General features: G+C 51.3%; 1 protein-coding gene across 2 annotated transcripts in view; it reads right to left on the bottom strand.

Annotated features, from left to right (window-relative positions):
* Nucleotides 1–19177, bottom strand: part of ARHGAP22 (Rho GTPase activating protein 22) — a 155078-nt gene that overhangs the window by 84507 nt on the left and 51394 nt on the right. The window contains exon 1 of one of the 2 annotated variants that reach the window (XM_061196369.1): nucleotides 13207–13281. The exons of the other annotated variant lie outside the window; for it this stretch is intronic. The gene's annotated coding sequence lies outside the window, so the exon portion shown is untranslated. Of the gene's footprint in view, nucleotides 1–13206; nucleotides 13282–19177 lie in introns of those variants that run through there. 2 annotated transcript variants of the gene reach the window in all.

Here is a 19177-nt window from a genome sequence, read left to right as displayed (position 1 = left end):
CATAGGAGTATAAGTGCATAAGTGAATGTAATACCTCCTGTTTTAAACGAGGAGTTGGTAAACTTTTTCTGAGGGGCAGATCATAAATATATTTAAGCTTTGCCATATGGTCTCCATAGCAACTACTCAACTCTGCCCTGGTAGCATGAAATCAACCATAGACAATACAGAAATGAATGGGTGTGGCTGTGTTTCAATAAAACTTTATTTACAAAAGCAGATGGTAAGCCAGATTTGTCCTGTGGGCTTTATGTAGTTTGCAATCCCCTGTCTAGAAGACTTTTAGACCATTAGGAAACTGTTTCCTCTTAAGTTGGGAAGTACTTGGTTTAGAAAAAAAGTGAATTCCCATCTCTAAGAGGTGGGGATTCTGTCCAAGATGTCTAGTTTCCATTTCTGGGTGACAGATTAGGAAAAAGCAACTGCACAAACTGTCTGGACAGTTGGCTCTCGGGAGAGATCCACAGTGCCCGGGAGGGGTCAGTCTCTGATACAGTGGGCTCTGAAGTCTGCCAGCCAGAGCCTATTCTCCTGCACATTTGCTGTGCCCAGTCCTCAGGGAGGGGGGTAATGGGGGCAGGGCCCTAAGGTGCATGGCCAGCCGGCTTCCCCAGCTCTGGCCAATGGGCCTTCAGCTGCTGTGGATGTTGTTTGTGGAAGGAATGTGTCTGCAGCTCCAAATTCCCACAGAGAAAGACAAGGGGAATCGTTGGGGAGAAATTCCTGGGCCACATTTTTCTTGCTGTTCATGTGGCCTGAAGCCATTGAACTTGGCCAGACTGCCCAGAGAGGGATTTTACAAAGCCCATTGTCCTTCCCGAAGCCTCACCCACAGCCCTGCTCCCACCTGCTCTTTCTGCCTTTCTTTCTTTCCTCCCCCAGCCCCAGGAGAAATGCAGCATGGGAAAGAGCGGGAGGCCAGGGCCATGGCCCTGAGGGCTTTTGTTCCCTGTCCAGGACTGACCGGCTGCAGCAGCAGCTCCTCGAAGGCAGGCAGGGCACTTCCTGGTGGCTGTGATGGCATCAGAACTTTCCATGCACTACAGGGGCATGGTCTCATCTGCTTGAGCAGGAGTCGCCAAGTGGTACACTTGCTTCAGTAATAAGAGCAACACATATTGAGCATCTGCTGTGTGCCAAGCACTGAGCATTCTACATATATTTACTCAAACTCCACAAGAACACTATTATAACCCCCATTTTACTGATGGGGAAACTGAGGCACAGGGCTGCTAAGTGATTTACCTGGGGTCCCACAGCTAGTAAGAGACAGGATTTGAACTGAGGAGCCTGGCTCCAGCGTGGCTCTTACCTCTCCCTTTCAGTACATGCGATCCCGTCAGCTCAGCATTCCATTACAGATACTGCCCTAATGGCGAGTCTCCACAGTATTAGAAAAATCCAGGTGACAAAGCGTTTGCATAGGTAAGACCTGTGCACCTTTGAAGGTTCCCAGCATCCCCACGTGCCACAGAAGATAAGACCCTCTACCATGAGCTAGGCCCATCTGTCGTCTGGTCCGCTTGGCTGAGGGCACAGCACTGTGACCTGGGGGTTAATTAGTCCTCCTTGCGGTTGTCACCATTGCTGCTGCAGCTGCTGACAGTGGAAGGGAGTGACCTCAGTTACCGGGTGAGTCTCTGAGTGTTTGCAATGCACCAGCCTCCAGGACTGGCAATTTGCATACATTATATGTCTTAAGCACAACCACCCTGAGACCGAATGTAGAAAACCCCATGTCACAGACAAGGAAACCGGCACGTTAATCAGGTAATTAATTCCGGCTGCCGTAACAAAACAACCGCAAATCTTAGAGCCTTAACCCTATAAACATTCTTTCGTGCTCAGGTCACCATCTCAGGTAGGTCAGCATGAAAGGGGGGAGGGAGGAAGCTCTGCTCCAGGCGGTCACTCAGGGACTCAGGCTCCTTCTAGGACCTCAGCGTCCTCCCCTGGATCCTTTCCATCAGAGGAGGGAAGAGGGAGCAGGGAGATCTCAGGAAATTTTAGGGGCTGAGAGCAGCCTGCAGTCACACTGCCACCCACATTCCATTGTCCAGCGTTCAGTCATGTGACCCATCTTGCTGTGGGCGAGGCTGGAAAACTGTCTGCATGGACATAGGAAAGGGAAACGGGTTTGGCTGCCACCCTGGGGTTCAGAGAGGTCAGGTGCTGTGAGCGGCAGGTGGGCCATTAGATGCCCAAGCCTGTCTTTGGCCTCTGTACTGCCTTGACTGAAACTGAGTTGAATTCCAACTTCCACCATCTTGAAAGATCTTCTGTCTTTCAGTGGGGCAACGGATGGGGCCGAAGGCGCTGAAGGGCTGTGAGGATTAACTGGGACACTAAGAGAAGTAAGTGCCCAACAGCCTTCCCTTTCACAGTAGAGCTGCAGCCAGCGGTGCTGGGCAGGTGGAGGGGCGGCACTGGGAGAATCTCAGCCCAGAGGAGAGAGGTGGGGATGGCAGAGTCCAGAGAGAGGGGTTCAAGTACCTGTGCTTGCTGCTGCCACCTAGCTGTAGAAGGAGAAAGCACAGGACAAGCCGGCTTCGCGATTCTGGTTCTGGTGGGCAAGTGTCCAGGCCACTTCCATCCCATCCTGATGCCCATTAGGTTTCTTAGCAGAAGCTGGCCTTGGCCATGTGTCTAAAGCATAGATGCTGGGATGGGTGAAGTCCCCGTTCCCCAAGGTTTTGCTGTGGAAGCAGCAACTCTTCCAGGATGTTCTGCTCAGGCCTCAGCATTCCCCTCAGTCTGGAGGACTCCTAGCCTGATAAGGCAGGACCTCTGGGGTATGACTGTGGATGCCCTTGATGACCACTCCCACAGGGCTGCCCCAGGATGGTGGGCATGGGGTGGGCCCCTCCCAAGCTGGCCTTGGTGTGTCAATGAGATTACAGGTGTGTGGGAACGGGCTGCTGGGCACCACAGACATACCCCCGTGGGGAGGGAGAGGGCCACCAGGTCTCTCCAGGGACACACAGCACCTCTGGCACATGACATCTTGCTTGGGGAGAGGGTCCACAAGCTTCTAGTGCTCCACTCTGTCAAATCACACCCAGACACACGCAATTTCCAGGGGCGAGTTGGCCTCAGATGACCAGGTCAGATCCAGTTCTAGCATTTGATGACTCCCAAGGACCACTGTTTCTCTTCTCCCTACTCAGTCCCAGGCGGAGCTCACTAACCCCATGGCCACAGCACCCTTCCCACAGCCAGGCCTCGGTCCACCCAACAGGTGTCCTGAACACCAAATCCCAAGAAGAGTTTTTCAGACTATGGACTCCAACCCAATAGGGGGGTCATGAAATCAACTCAGTAGGTCTTGGCCAGTCTTTTAAAAAATGAGATAGAATCACAGAGAGTGAAAAATGCCAGTGGGCACTGCATATAGGAACAGTACTGTTCTGTGAAACCCTTGCTTCAGTGTGTGCCTGAGCCCTCAGGTGGGATGTAATGTTTATTTCTTGTCAAAAAAGTGTGAAAACACGGTGGTGATGTAGCCATCTCATTCCTTCCAGAAAACTTGGGCTCTTTGTGCAAATTAGTCCGCACATTTCTCTTCCTCCCCAGTTCTCCCCACATATCCGCCTTCTGCTGCATGCCAAAGGAGGGCAAGATCTTTGCCAAGCCACTCAAAAATACAAAATAGAACCCACCACTACCGGCCACAAAAGGTCTCGTTAAGCACAGATCCCAGGATGCTGGGTGCTTACTCGTCTGGGATTTGCATCTCTAAGAGGGCCACTTAAGCGACCCTTCACAGAACAAAGAAGATCAGCTTCTCTCAATTTAAAAGAAAAGAAAAGAAAAGCTTCCGCGCTGCACATCTCTTCAGTGGAGGCTCCTGCGCGGTGGGCTGGTCTGGCAGCACTTTGTTCTGACACATCTGGTGAGTTGTTGTTCCCTCTCCAGCATCATTCCTGAGATAGTTATTTGTGGAGTGCCACTCAGTGCCAGACACGGGAAACCACAGACCAGAGCCCCCTGCCCGACGGCCCTTCTCAGCCCGGCGTGTGTGTGTGTGTGTGTGTGTGTGTCTGATGAGGACGGCTGCTCCTCTGCCAGCTCCAGGCCTTTCCTCTCAGAGGAAGGCTCCGCCCATGGCAGGTGTGTTCTGGGCCCCACCTGCTCCAGCTCTGCCCCAGAGCTGGTCAGGAAAGGCCTGGCTCTCTAGGATGCTGGGATTCTCATCATTCCTGCCTGTGGGTGGGAGAGGCCCCTCACGTGTCTGAGTGGCTATGATGTACCAGGCACCGCTGCATCCCGCATCCCTGCCAAGGCCCATCAGGGTCATTACTGTCACCATCCAATAAGGCTCAGGAGATGAGGTGACTTTCTAAGGCGTGCACACAGCCAGGAAGAAGCCAGTTCTTCCCGGGATCTCGGACACTTGCGGCTCTGTTCTTCCCACTCGACCACAGGCAGCATTTGGAAGTGACCAGGTGGTGGTGCAGGTGGCGCAAATGACGGGCCATAGCTGGGGTAGCAGGCTGCTCAGATGGAGGGGCTGTGTAAGAGGATGGGGGACCTTCCAGGGAGGAGGGGAGGAAGGTGAGCCAGGTCTTTGAGGTTTGGGGCCTTAAGAGTGTGAGCTGGATTCTCCAGGCCAGTGAAAGTCGGTCCTGCTGCCAGAGGCCCGTTGCTCTGGCCGCTTCACTACTAACTTCATGGCTGTACCAGTTTGCTAGGGCTGCTGTAACCAATCACCACAAACTGGCTGGCTTACAGCAACAGAAATGTGTTCTCTCAGAGTTCTGGAGGCTAGAAGTCTGAAATGGAGGTGTTGGCAGGGCCGTGCTCCTTCTGAAGGCTCTAGGGAAGGCTGTCCATGCCTCTTTACTAATTCTGGCGTTGCAGGGAATCCTCAGCCTTCCTTGGCTTGCAGCTGCATCACTCCAATCTCTGCCTCCATCCTCACATGACCTCTCCCTTGAGTGTCTGTGTGTCCAAATTTCTTCTCATAAGGACACCAGTCATTAATTTAGGGCCCACCCTATTCCAGATGTCATCTTAACTAATTTTATCGGCAAAGACCCTATTTCCAAATAAGGTTACATTCTGAGACTGCCGGTGGACGTGAATTTTGGGGGGACAATAACAACCTCCGTCCTTTCCCAGCCACAGCCTCCCCGGCTCTGTTTCCTCCAATGCAAGTCTGCAGAAAAGCATCAGGGGCAGCTGTGCCCTCAGAACCCAGGAAAGTATCACTGACCTTGAGGAAAGCTTCCAAATCTGGTTTTTTTTTTTTTTTTTTTTTAAGTGATTGTAGCCCCAGTTTTTAACATTCTGGTATTCCAGAATAATGTGTTTTTTTTTTTTTAATTAATTAATTAATTTACTTATGGCTGTGTTGTGTCTTCGTTTCTGTGCGAGGGCTTTCTCTAGTTGTGGCAAGCGGGGGCCACTCCTCATCGCGGCGCGCGGGCCTCTCACTATGGCGGCCTCTCTTGTTGCGGAGCACAGGCTCCAGACGCGCAGGCTCAGTAATTGTGGCTCACGGGCCCAGTTGCTCCGCGGCATGTGGTATCTTCCCAGACCAGGGCTCGAACCCGTGTCCCCTGCATTGGCAGGCGGATTCTTAACCACTGCGCCACCAGGGAAGCCCAGAATAATGTGCTTTTAAAATACAACAAACTACAGGTATTTTTGTGATATATTTTTTAAAAATTGGAATCATTTACACCTGGGGATATGCTTCAATAGACGTTTGGATCCAGTAAGGAAAAGTTGTTTAGAAAGTGGTTTTCTATTCCTCCATAATCCACAGTGGGGAAGAGAACCAAGGTGCCTCTATTGCAACATAAATCCTTATTCTGGTTCAAAGACTTTCCGAACCAGTGGCCTTCAAACACAACTGCTCCCGGCAACCCATCCACCAGACCCGTGGGATCACCTACCCAGGAGGATGCTGCAGAAGATGAGACAAACTGGAAATGCTTTTTTTGAGATAAAATTAGAGCTCGTGATTCATTAAAAGATGTAGCCCCTGCTAACCACAAAAAAGGAGTTAAAAAAGACCTCTAGCATATTGAATAAGAAAGAAGATTATTTGAAGGTAAAGCACTCAAAGGATAATATTAGATTGAAATTTAGTTTGGAACAATATCCTCAAAAATTTTATAGCAGCTAGAAAAAAGGGGCACCAAAATATGCTCGTGATTCAAAAATAACATCAAATAGTGTGATTTCAAGTGCTCATTATTATTAAAATTTTCTTTGTCTTATGGGGCTTGGTTTGTTATTTTTGAATAATATTTTATTAATTTCATCTGCTAATAATTTTTATTAGGAGGGTAATATTTTCAATGTTTATATTTCATAGGTTTATGTTTTCACTTAATGCTTTTCGTATGTATGCAATTTCTATTTGAAATGTGTAAAATATTTAGCTTCATTGAATTTAACAATTTTATGTATTCTGTAGCCTTTTGGTGGAAAATATTGATAATTAATGCTGATATTTTAGAAATGCAGGGAATAAATACCTGCATTCATGTGTGTTATTTTGCTCTGACAACTGCAATTACTAACATCTTACTTATCAGCTTCTGCTAACTATGTTCCAGGCCTGGGGATTAATGCTCCACATGGAGATGCTCTTATTGAGTCCATTTTACAGATGAAGAGACTGACGTTTAAAGGGTAATGTGCCTCACTCAGGACCCCAGACCTGGGCAGAGGCTGAGCCACAACTGAACTCAGACAGTGTGACTCAACACCTCGCCCTTAACAACAGCCGCACAAGACAAATAAATGGGGGTGTCAAATGACTCGGCCAATACACAATAACTATCATTTTTCTAGCCATCTTTGATTTTGAGTTTTTAATTGCCTACACTAGAGGTCCCGGACTCAAACCCTTATAGAGAGATGAGACAGGTAAGTTGAACTGAGAAAGCAGGTGTCAGGGGCAGGAGGGGGCCTGGGATGGGGGCAATAGGGAGAGGTGGGGATTCTGGCCAACTGGAGGACACTCAAGCTCTGTCCAAAAGGGGCAGCTGTTACTGAGATCCTGTTAATTGTTTATATGGAGAAAGCAGGCCCAAATTCACCCTTATAGAAATCTACATTATCAATGGGTAAAACGTTTTGCTTTTAAAAATATTTCGTGAGCCAAACAAAATATGTCTTGCGGGCCAGAATCAGCCCATGGGCAATCAGCCCTGGTTTGCAGCTTGGCTTGCAGCCTGAGAACTAGACTCAATTTCTTGTCACCGTTTGCCTCTCTCTACCACCACTTTCAGCTCCCTTCGTGCTTTTGAGTTGCTGCTCTTTCATCGGTGTAATTTATCAAGCATCTTGAAGAGCACGGCACCAGTTTCTGCATGCACAGATGCAAGACCCTCCTCAGAAGCTCATAGTCCAGGGTTGGGTAGCACTGATGTTGTTTTGCTTGGGAGCATGGCTTTGCATTCAACATGCACACAAATCGCTCAGGACTTATTGCTATAACCCAGATTCTGTTTCAGTAGTTCTGGGTGGGGCCTGAGAATCTGCATTTCCAACAAGCTCCCAGGTGATGCTGATGCAGCTGGTCCATGGACCACACCTGTGTACAAAGGACCTAGACTAAAGAACAGCCTTGTGTCTAAGTTCCTAAGCTGAAGGCTCCCCGCTGTACCTGGGCTTGGCTTCCCAGAGGTGACCTGGGTCATTCAACCCCCTACCCACTAATCCCCTGCCACATTCCTCCCCACATCCTAATTTATCTAGAGATTTAGTCTAGCTGAGATCACTCGTAAAGAATTTTATCTACATCTTTGTTCTGAGCTGGCACTGAGCATACCTCGTCCTGCACATCACCCTTTCCCATCCGGTATGCATATCTCTAGCTGAGGAATTTCTGTCTGCGCCCCTCTGTGTCTCAGAGCTGTGGTGCCCAGCACCCGCCTCGGCTCCTGTTGGCAGCCTAAGATGGGACCCTGGACGGGGACTCATCTGGATGGACCCCAGTCTCCATCTTGTACTAGTCATGTGACTTTGGACAAGTTACCCCTCTGTGCCTCAGTTTCCAAATCTCTACAACAGGAGTGTAAGGTCCAATCACCTGGGAAGACTGAACCAATACACTGTACACAATACACTGCCCTTCCCACTTCTCTTTCTAAAAAGAAACTCAACAGATGACTTTAAGAATCTCATGTTGCTTGTGTCCTGCGGAAAATGTTAATATAGGGAATTTATTCCTATTGCTGTCCCAGGAACATGACCAGTTGCTCTTGAAGGAATTTAGCAGGTTTCCCCTGTGAGTGGTCTTTCATTCCGTCAGCCAGCAAACATGTTCCTGTACCTGATCTGGGTCGGGGCGTGTGAGGGGCAGCCATACAGAAGGTGGGCAGACACGTGCACAGTCGCCATAGCTGCAGGAGTGCCACACACAGGTGTCTGCAAAGTCAGGAAATGTCAAACTGTTAAACAGGGCATTTGCCAATTTTCAAATAATATTCTCAATGTTTTTTTCATGTGAAACACCCCTAAGAAACAAGGGGCCCAGTGGTCAATCAATCAATAGACCACAGAATGGCCAGAAAGTCACAAAATTCTGACAAAGTACTGTATTTGTTATACTTTTTAATATAAATGACTTGACCCATTGCCTTAAGTTTAGAGGCATTTTATCTGAAAAGGTATTTGGAGGATGAAGAAAAACATATTGAGTATATTATTTGAAAAGGTTACTAACTACTCTTTAAAGATACATTGATCCTTTGTTTCTAGGTTTTGCAGACACCTTATTGTAATACTTGCTAAACTGTATAGAATACTTAACACAGACCAGTATTGTCCTAAGATACAGGTGTATCATATCACAAAAACACTGTGGGGTATGTACTTAAAAAAAAAAGTTTTCTTTTGAAATAATTCTAGATTCACAGGAAGTGGCAAAGAATTGTACAGCGAGGCCCCATGCACTCTTCACCCAGCCTCCCCCAATATTAGCATCTTATATAACTACAGCACAGCATCAAAACCAGGAAACTGACCGTGTACGATCAATCCACAAAGCTGATTCAGATTCTGCCAGTTATACATGGACTGGGGTATGTGTGTGTGTGTGTGTGTGTGTGTGTAATGAGGCAGGGGAGGGGTCTATGCAGTTTTATCACATGTGTAGCTACATGAAACTATCACCACCATTAAGTTACTTAACTATATCATCAGAATAAGGCTCCCTCTGTTCCCCCTTTATAGTCACATCCAACTCCTTCACCCCCATCCCTAACCCAAGATATAGATATACCCAAGGTATAGGTATACTTTAATTATTCTCGTTTTATATATGAGGAAACTGAGGCACAGTGAAGTTAGCAATTGACCAAGGTCACATAGCTAGTAAGTTCTGGGTCTGGTTTTTGAACTCTATCATTAAAAAGACTCATCGTAGGGAGGGGTTTGTGGGGAGCATGTGGGAGTGGAGTCTGGAAGGGCTTCCTAGATCACTGATCTTTGTCTTGAATAGAGAAAGAGCATCACTTACAGTGGGGGAGGGCTGGAACATCGGACCCCGTGGGAGTGGAACTGAGGGCTTGACAAGCCCTGCTCCCTGCAAAACTGAATCCAGGTTGTCACAGCTGCTAGCCTGGGCTTCCGTGACCCTGCAATGACCCAGTCATTTTCATCCCCAAACTTCTTCTCCCTGTCCTTTTTTAGTTGCCCAGCAGCCTGGCAGTCATTTTGGACTCCACCTCCAGCATCCTGTCCCTCACCAAGTCTGGCTTTTCTGCCTCCCAGCCATCCCCCATCCTCCCAGCCACTGCTTGGTTCCAACTTGCCAGTACCCAGTGCCTGTTGCTCTATTAAAGCAGTTCCCCCAACTGGTTTCGGGTCTCCCTTGTTACCGCCCACCCCAGTCCGGTCTTCTCATTGTTGCTAAATGCGATCATAACTTTCCCCTGTTTAAGAACCTTCAGTGGCTCCTCATTGCCTATAAGACTGTCCAAATGCCAAGGCTCTTTGGGATCTAACCCACGGCGAGTGGCTCAGAGTTAGCCAAGCTCTCTCATGCCCCAGGATATTGGCACAACTGTGCGTGTCTCCTCCCGTGCTCTTCATCTGGGCCAGACACTGAGCACCGGGCTGAAGTTGCAGGTGTGAATCAGACATGGACCCTGCCCCTGAGGAGACTTAAGTCTGATGAGAGAAACGTAACTGCCCCCAAAAGAGAAGAAGGTCAAAAACCAAGAGGTACTTTCAGTCGTGCATGAGAGGTGCACAGAAGCAGGTGTGGCTCTGAATGAGGAGCCCTGAGGTGGGAGAAGGTGGGTCACCTGGCTGGGACGAGGATGACAGTGGCAAGCCTGGAGTCTGGATCCACGCGCCTCCCCAAGCCAGGGCAGGACACTTCCTGGAGTCCCCGCAGGCCATGCAGGTGGCCCTCACCGTGCTGATCAGAAGGCCGTGGGTCAGGGGGTCAGGCAGAGTGTCACACTTGCCAAGGTGAGGCTGAGCCAGCGCACTGGGGTAAGGGCCGTGTTACGCACTCAGGAAGCCAGGCTGCCCTGGTGGTGGGCAGCCCTAGGTGGGCCGCTAAAGGCAATTTCTGACTGGCCGCTAAAGGCAATTTCTCATTCAAGAGAGGTGGCTTCAGTCTAATCACCTAACGGACCACAGCCTTGATTTGCAAGGATGCAGGCACTGCCTCTCAGGGCAACATTCCCTGATGCCCTCTGGGGTGCCGGCAGTTCCATTTAAAGGCCCCTCTGCCTTAGCGGATTAGGATGTGGGAGAAGTGGAGACCTCAGCAATTGCAGGAGCATCTCTATTAACAGGCCCAAAGGGAGAGGACAGGGCAGCAGTGGCTTCGGGCCCAGGGCAAGGGATGGACGGGAAGAACACAGGGCTGGGCTATGATGGTGGGGCACACTCAGCCCCTGGAGAAGCCACATCCCTTCTGGGTGCCAAGTTTATGAATGGGATAAAGACACTGATAAGATGTGGACTGAATTCATTTATGACTGGAGGCTCTGAGGGCTAGTGAATTTGCAAGAAGAGGTCAACAGGGGTGTTAGGCTGAGTTCACAGGCTGGAGTCTAGTGCAAGAGAACAGAAAGTCAGGTCCTGCGTTTACGTCCAGAAGCCCACAGTCAGGGCTGAAGGGCCTGCGACCAGGGCGGGTGCACAGGGCCCCTGCTCAGAAGGACCCTGCGTTAGGAATTCACTGCTCTCTGGTGGCTGTCTTGAGGTTGTCAACAATTTTGCCTTTAAATTTGTGTTTTGTAAGTGAACTCTGATGGGCCAGGGGAGCGTGTGCAAGGCCTTGGAACCTCAATTCTCCGGTGGTCCTGCCCCTGGCAGCCTCCTGCTTCCAGGGATGCTGAGCCACCCGCTGTCTCCTGGTGCCCCAGGCCAACAGCCCCCCTCCCCCCTCCCCCCAGTGACTGCTGCCACCCCCTTCCCCTAGTCTGGCAGAGGGCTGGGGTCAGGGCCACCAACCCAGCACAGTCTCAGGGTGGAGCACGGTGGTGACAGTCCCAGCCCTGGTTGACAGCACCAGTGCACAGGGTAGGGCATCGGGCTGCGGGAAAGGGAGATGCCTGGCTGGACTTCCTCGCCCAGGACGGGGCACGGCGCCGCGGGCCAGTGGCTGCCGAGAGGGAGACCCGCAGCTGGTGGGCGTGTGCGCTGCACCTCGGGGGACCCTGGGTGCCTGTGAGTGGTCTCCTCTCATCCCACAAGTATCTCCTCCACCCAAGGGAGTGCGCCATTTAAACAACAAATAGAAAACCCCGTGCCTGGTCTGTCCCTAGGCTCCCACAAAGAATAGCTACACCTGCTCCCGTGTCACAGTGCTCCATGAGGCCGTCAAGCCCCTTGGTGCCCTCTTCCCACCACAGTGGAGCAGCTCAGCCTCGTTCGCATAAGGCCCTCGTAGCACAGTGCCGGGATCATCACCTCCTTTATTCCAGACTCATGTCTCCGTGAACACAGCCTCTGGGCTCCTTGCTCCTGTAGCTGCCCCTCCACTGTACTCAGGACCAAGTACCTAATTTGTGGGGCCCAGTGCAAAATAAAAATGCAGCGCTCCGTCTTCAAAAAGCAGGGAAAAAGCACCATCAAAGGCATCAGATATAAAATTTCCCCTTTCTTCCGTGAGCTCCCTTTCAATCTGTCAAAGTGTGGTCCCAGGCCAGCAGCACAGCATCACCTGGGAGCGCATTAGAAATGCAGGTCCTCTGGCCCCGTCCCAGACCCTGGAATCCATAACTTTGGGGATGAGCCCAGCATTCTAGGTTTTGACAAGTGCTCCAGGGGATTCTGATACACAGGAAAACTTGAGAACAACTGCTGGAGAGCTGGGATTTGTTTGTTTTGAAAGCCATAAACTAAAGAAATTTGAAATCTTATTTGAAGTTTGCTTGTATATGGTAGATTAAATAGGAGTTGAAAGAAAGGGAGAGAGGGAGGGAGAGAGAGGAAGAGGAGAGAAGGAGGGAGGGAGAGAGAGAGGAGAGAGGAAGGAGGGAGGGAGGGAGGAAGGGGAGAGAGAGAACGGGCTGGTGGAGAGCGGAGGAGTGCTCTCTGCACGTCCACGTATCTTAGTTCACTTGATGTTCACAGCCTTCTTGCCAAGTAGGTAGTTTTATTTCTATTATCAGATGATGAAAATGAGACTCAGAGAATGTAAGTTATTGGCCCAAGTTCTTGCCATTAGTGAGTGGTGGAACTAAAATGTGAATCTTGGTGTCTGACTTCAAAACCTAGGCTTTTCCCCCAGTTGCTCCTCCTCCTTCCTCCCTCCCCTTCATTTTAGGAGCACCTGTTGAGCACCTATTCTGTGTCAGGCATTGCACCCAGTCGCCTCCTCATCCGGGCCTGCGCTGTGCAGTACGGCTCCACCACACGCATGTGGCTGCTGAGAACTTGAAATGCAGCTGGTGTAACTGAGCAAGGGGATTGTCAATTTCATTACAAGCGCCGCTCGCTTTATATTTCTATTGAACAGGGCGGCTCTAGAACATGATTTTGGCCAAAGGAATGAACTGCAACCTCCTCTTCAAGGGCATCTACTTCCAGAGACATCAGTGGGAGTTTCCCGTACCTGGTCCTGTGTTTTGTTAAGAAAAGTGAGGTTAAGACAGTAGGGCCAGACCACAAAGCAGGGAAGTTCCAGAAACCACTCCTGTATTTGCTGATTCTCCCACCCTCAGGGGTGGGGAGCGCTTGTGAACTGCTCATCTAATTTCATTTCTAGTCATTACCCACCGTCTGGCGCTCTGCAGGCAAACTCAGCAGGGCCACCCGGGGTCAGGCTGATAGGCTGGCTGGCTGGTACCAGGTGCCGAGATAGGCTGAGATTGGCATCCTGCTCAGGAGGCGGCTAATGAGATGAGCGATGTGCTGGGGATGTCAGGAGCACCGTATCAGTCTACTTCCACAGAGTAATCTGTGTGTGCTGGCTTCGCTTCAAGGTCAGGCCTCACAGATAGCAGGCAGCAGTTCTCCTATCTGCTTCAAGCTGCAGGCAGATAAGGACAGGCAGCTGTAAGCTCAATGGCCGAGAGAGGCTTCAAAGATCCAGTGTAGCCGTAAGAAACTGCTGGAACCCATTCTCGCAGGGGAAGCTTGGTTATGGAAGGCCATTCTTCTGGCGCCATTCTACTAGGGCAGGTGGACACCTCGGAGGCCCTCTTATCCTGCAGTTGGAGAAACCAAGGAAATCTGATCTGGTTTCCCCAGCAAGTTAGAGACTGAGCTGGGTCTGGGACCCACTTAGACCCCAAAAGCATATGCATGATCAGGGCCCCCTTGCTAAGAACTTGGCGCATGAGCTTGGAACTGCACAGGAAGAATCAGAGCTCCGCTTTAAGTGGCCTGGCTTCTGAGTTGCCTCCCCGACGGTGAGCGCTTTGGCAGGGCAGGGTGGTCTCCTCTGTGGACATTGGTTGGGGCGAGGGTCAGGGCAGAGCATGGCCGGTGGTAACGAGGAGTGGCAGCTTACCTCCTCATCTCCTGCCGGGTCCTTGCAATCCCCCCATCATTACATTAGTGGTTTTTCTAACACACAGTTCCGGTTTTAACCATCCCTCCTGCCTGCTGAAGAAGTGCAGTGGCTAAAGTCCAAGCCTCTTTGTCCAGCATCCAAGGCCCTTCGTGACCTGGCCCCTGCCCACCTTTCCTCCTTGGTCCTCTACACCACAAGTCTCCCCCACAGAATCCTTCTCCAGGCCTCTGTGCCTTTGTGTACTCTATCCCCCCATCATTTGGGGATGACCTTCTCTTGTTTGCTCAGCTGGGTTATTTTCACTTCCCTGTCAAGGTTTAGCTTGGGTGAAATCTTCCCTAACCACCCAGGCGAGCCATCCTCACCCTCTGCTCTGGGCTCTCAGCCCTGAGAACACCCCTATTGGGGCACTCATCACACAGTATTAGGACTGATAACTTACAGGTGATAGCTAAGTGGGAACTGTGTTGTTGTTATTAATAATAATGATAAACAGACAGACTGCAGAGAGGAGGGAAGAATAGAAAAATATTGGCATCTACACTGAGCCAGGCACTAGGCTCCCCCTGCAACCTCACCAAACCCAAGGCACTTGGCTTTATTATCTCCAAATTAGAAGTGATGAGACAGAGGCACGGGGACATTGAGTGACTTGTCCAAAGCCAAGCAGGCCCTGGGTGGCAGGGTCGGGCTTCTGTCCAGTCCTCCCTGACTTTGGAGAGGACAGTCTGAAACACTGGTCAGAGCTAGCTGCCGTGCGGTCACATGTGCCCTGCTGGAAGAGGGCAGAAAACAGGCGCAAACAGGGACATGGCACGTGCGCTCGGCCTCCCCACTCTCTCCTCTGGAACCTTCCTTTCTGCGTGCAGATGTCTGCCCCTAGGGAACAGCGGCATCGCTGGCAAGCCTGGGTACACTCCACTGTCTCCCCAACTTCCATGGAGTGCCATTGCTCGCTTTGCTCGTACCAATGCCTGGGTGGAGCTGAAAACCCAAGGCCTCAAAGCCATCCCTGCCCAGGCCTATTGCCCGCAAGATGCCCACCCGGTGTCTGGGGAGTGGGTGGGGATCCCAAGCAACGTGGTAGAAGGAGGCAGCGGGGGGCTCTGTGGGAGAGCAGGGCACCTGCCAGACCTCTGAACTGGGCAGTTTCCCCACCAGAGCCTCCAGCACTTTATCTTGAGGAACGTGGTCTGCGGGGCCCAAAGCAGACAGGCGCTCTGCAATGGGAACTGGGCCCAGATGTCAGAGCCACAGTGACACCCTCCGTGTCTTCCTCCTGCTCCGGAAGACAGCACTTTCCCGCTCTGAGATTCTGGGCAGCCATTCGTGTTTCACCCAGGTTATCCTCACCCCCGCACGCTGGAGCCCTCACACTCCAGGAGGAAATGCTGCTGGGAAAGGCACTCGGACCTGGGACCCCGGTGTGGATTTGCAGAAAGAACCACGGTCAGTGTGGACACTTGGTCCCTAAAGAAACAGCCATGGACTCTGTCTGATGCAGGGCACCTCCTCTCCCTTCCCTGGAAGCACCTGAGTTCCTCTGGGGGTGCTTGTGCCTACTATGTGAGCCTTTGTGGGGAGGTCTGTCCAGGCACTGGAGTGGACAGGCCTTTCCTCACCACCCCAGTGTCACCAGTGGCGGGCTCATGGCTCAAACACAGCCACCTCAGACCCTGAGCCATCGACGCAGCCGGGACTGAAGAGCCTGTGGGATTCGGCCTTCCCCACACAGAGCACCTACCACTCTCTGTTCCTGGCTCGGGGGGCCCTGAGCAGCCCCGCCGCCTGCCCCTTCCACACGCATCTCTCCAGCTTCTCATGGGCTGATTCTGTGTGGCCCCATAGCCTCTGGCCATTTCCCCCTTTGTCTGCATTTGCCAGAGCTGGCTTCTGCCACCTGCAATCGGGGACTCTGGAAAGACATGCCCAGCAATGGAGAAGCCGTGATGGACCAGCAGTCACTCGCCAGCACAACTTAGGGCTCCCGTCTGAATGCCTGTAGTCAGTGGACTTGCCTCCCTGTGGTAGCATCATGGTAATGCTAGAATAAGGATGTTAGCAAAATGACTTATATGGATCACCGAACTCGACCCACCAAATATAAGCACAAGTTGTGGGTTTAGCAACTTTTTGTCCAGAGCGCCAAAGCAGGCCTCTCCACCCCTTACCCCATCCTTGTAGATTCGGAGGAAGGCCTAAGCTTGCCTGTGCCCAGATGCCTGCAGTGCCAAGCAGTGATGGTCTGGGAGGCCAAGAGGATCAAGTCTGCAAGGGGCAGACAGCTTTCGAAGGGCCGGGAGGGGCGGGGTTTGTCAGGCAACTGCCAGGCTAGAGAAGAGGCCCAAGTGGAAAGGAGACCGAGGGTCCTCGCATCCCAGCCCCTTCTGGGGCTTGGCTCCTTCCAGCCTGACCCAGGAACCAGCCTCAGACTATTGGTGGATGCGGGGCTCTGGGGCTAGAACTGGCTCAAGCCGCAGCCCCACTATTTAGTGACCGTCGGAGCCCATCAAGAATCAGAGGTATGGGGCTTCCCTGGTGGCGCAGTGGTTGAGAATCTGCCTGCCAATGCAGGGGACACGGGTTCGAGCCCTGGTCTGGGAAGATCCCACATGCCGCGGAGCAACTGGGCCTGTGAGCCCCAATTACTGAGCCTGCGCGTCTGGAGCCTGTGCTCCGCAACAAGAGAGGCCGCGATAGTGAGAGGCCCAAGCACCGCGATGAAGAGTGGCCCCCGCTTGCCACAACTAGAGAAAGCCCTCGCACAGAGGCGAAGACCCAACACAGCCATAAATAAATAAATAAATAAATTTTAAAATGGTCCACATCAAAAAAAAAAAAATCTTAAAAAAAATAAAGAATCAGAGGTATGGCCGGGCTGAGATGGTTGCGGGCTGGCTGGAGGACACGCATGCCCTGTCATGGAATTGGCATATCTCTCCACTAGATGGCACTCACAGTATAATTTTCCTCATATTTTAAATTCTATCTTGATGAAAAATCGTGATTTTTTTTTATACTGTTGAAGAGCACGAATAGAACTATGACTTAAAATTCATGTAACTGATCTCATGCATTATCATTCTTGGGTTTCTATCACATGTCCAAGAGTTGTCAAGTTTCCCTCCCTCTGAGGTATTGGGTGTGGCAGACATGCACTGCAGCTTGGCTTTCCTGGGCCAGAAAGATGCATCCAATGGAGGCGACTGAGTCCTTCCTTTCAGCGCTTCCCAAAGGCTGCCTGGGGCTCCACACTGCCTACCACTTGACCTGCTTTCCCTGAGTGGTCTCACAGCTCCCCTCCACCCCCACCCCCGGCTTTCAGGAGCAGCTGCACATTCAAAGGCAAGAGGGCGGCTCTTGGAACCTGCATACATTTGGTGCTTCGACACTGCTGTGCTTGGGAAAAAGGGGTGTGAGGAGCCTTTCCTTCTATAACTGTGTCCTGAGACCTCTCAGGCCCACGTAAGAAAAATGCCAGACCTGTACCAGGTACCTGTGTTGAAGGGCAGCATAAGTGTGTGGTTTTGGAAGTCAGACTGCCCAGGTACAAGCCCTGACCCTACTGCCATCCAGCTGTGTGTCCTTGGGCAAGTCACCAATCCTTTCTAACCCCCGGTGTCCTTTTTTATAAAATAGGCATGGAAGTACCCCTTACCTTAGAGGGATGGTTTGAGTACTGTGGTAGCAGAATAATGGCCCCACAAAGATGTCCACGTCCTAAGCCCTGGAACCTGTGAATATGTTACCTTACGTGGCAAATGGGTCTTCCCCACAGAGTCAAAGAAATTCCTGTAAATAGCTCTGACCCAGATAAAGAGCATGCGCACTGGTGATCATTCCCGTCCGGTCCCTGGGGGCACACGTCCAGTGCCTTTCTGACTTCACGGTGGTGTGTGCTGACCTCCACCTTTTGGTTCTGGCCTCAACTCACTCCTCCCCAACTCCCAGGCCCAGGCCCCTGGCCCCTCCCCCAGCCTTCCTTCCATGTGTCCAGCTCCCCCTCCCCTACATGGCAGGGCCCTGCCTACCTCACTCCCCTCCTTCATTTCTTCTCTAGCTTCTTGGCAGAAAACTTTACTCCTGTTCCATAATCAACCAAGCCTCTATTTTCCACTCCATACCCTGGGATCCCTCTGTTGCCACCTTCTAATGTGTCCTTTCTGCATCAAGATTCTTGCAGTAGATGAAATACCCAAATGAAACCACGGTACTTGAATTCTGCATCTGCGGCAGGCAGTTGGGAGGGTCTCCCTGCACTTCACCTGCAGCCTGTACCTCCTGGAGTTCCTAGTATGGACAGAGCAAAGGTGAACACACCCTGCCCCAGGCTTGGATTCGCTCACTCCTGCTCCCAGTGGGCCATAGCTTGCTGGCCTGAGCCTGGGCTGATGCGTCCCATGGTGTACAGCCCATAGCCAGGTCACTTCGTCAGAGGGGTTGGATGGCTCTGTCTCTCTGAGACTGTAAACTTACTGGCTCACAGACTCCACTGAGGCCCTAGCACACTCGGTCTACAGCCACCACTTCCCAGAAGGAAGTCTAAATTCGGAAGGCACATGATAGGGTGTGATGACTAGCTGCCTGTAGCCTCTGCTTTTGGTGCCCTGCCCAGACCCCTGGGCACTCACCGTTCCCATCCACACTGGCAGCCTCTTTCCTCAAGCACCTGCGACTCTGCCTGAAGGCCTTCTCTGAAGGCAGGGAGCTTGGCCAAGCGCAGGGCAGGCCAGAAATGCTAGAGTCAGCCTCCCAGGGAGCAGCTCTCAGTTAACGGCCTGTGGGAGTTGGTGGGTAAACCCCCAGCCCCCTCACTCCTTGGGTGAGACACCTCTGAGTCGGTTCATTGGAACTGAGCCCCGGGTACCCACAGTGGCACCAGCTTACCCTGCTGGCTCTCCTCCCTTCCTGCTCCCTTCCTCGTGCTTTTTGGGGATCACCTCAGGATAAACTGCTCAGATCCTTGCCTGAGGCTCTGCATCAAGGGGAGGTCAAGCTTAGTAAAATACCACCTCATCAGCCAGCCCTTCTGTAAACAGACTGACTCATTTGCAAGACACATTTACTTAGTTCAATAAGAATCACATTTTAAAACTGGGAACTTTAAAAACCTGTTTTGTAACTGCTAACATGATGGCAGTTCTTTGAGTTAAATTATTTCCCTTCCTCCCACCACATTGCAATGCTTTGTTCTGGGATTCATGATAGAGCTTATTTGAATGCTCTGAACCT

This window comes from Eubalaena glacialis, chromosome 1 (genome assembly GCF_028564815.1).
Source record: "Eubalaena glacialis isolate mEubGla1 chromosome 1, mEubGla1.1.hap2.+ XY, whole genome shotgun sequence".
NCBI lineage: Eukaryota > Metazoa > Chordata > Mammalia > Artiodactyla > Balaenidae > Eubalaena > Eubalaena glacialis.
The sequence above is the reverse complement of the archived record's forward strand: the minus strand, read 5'-3'. Positions and strand labels throughout refer to the sequence as shown.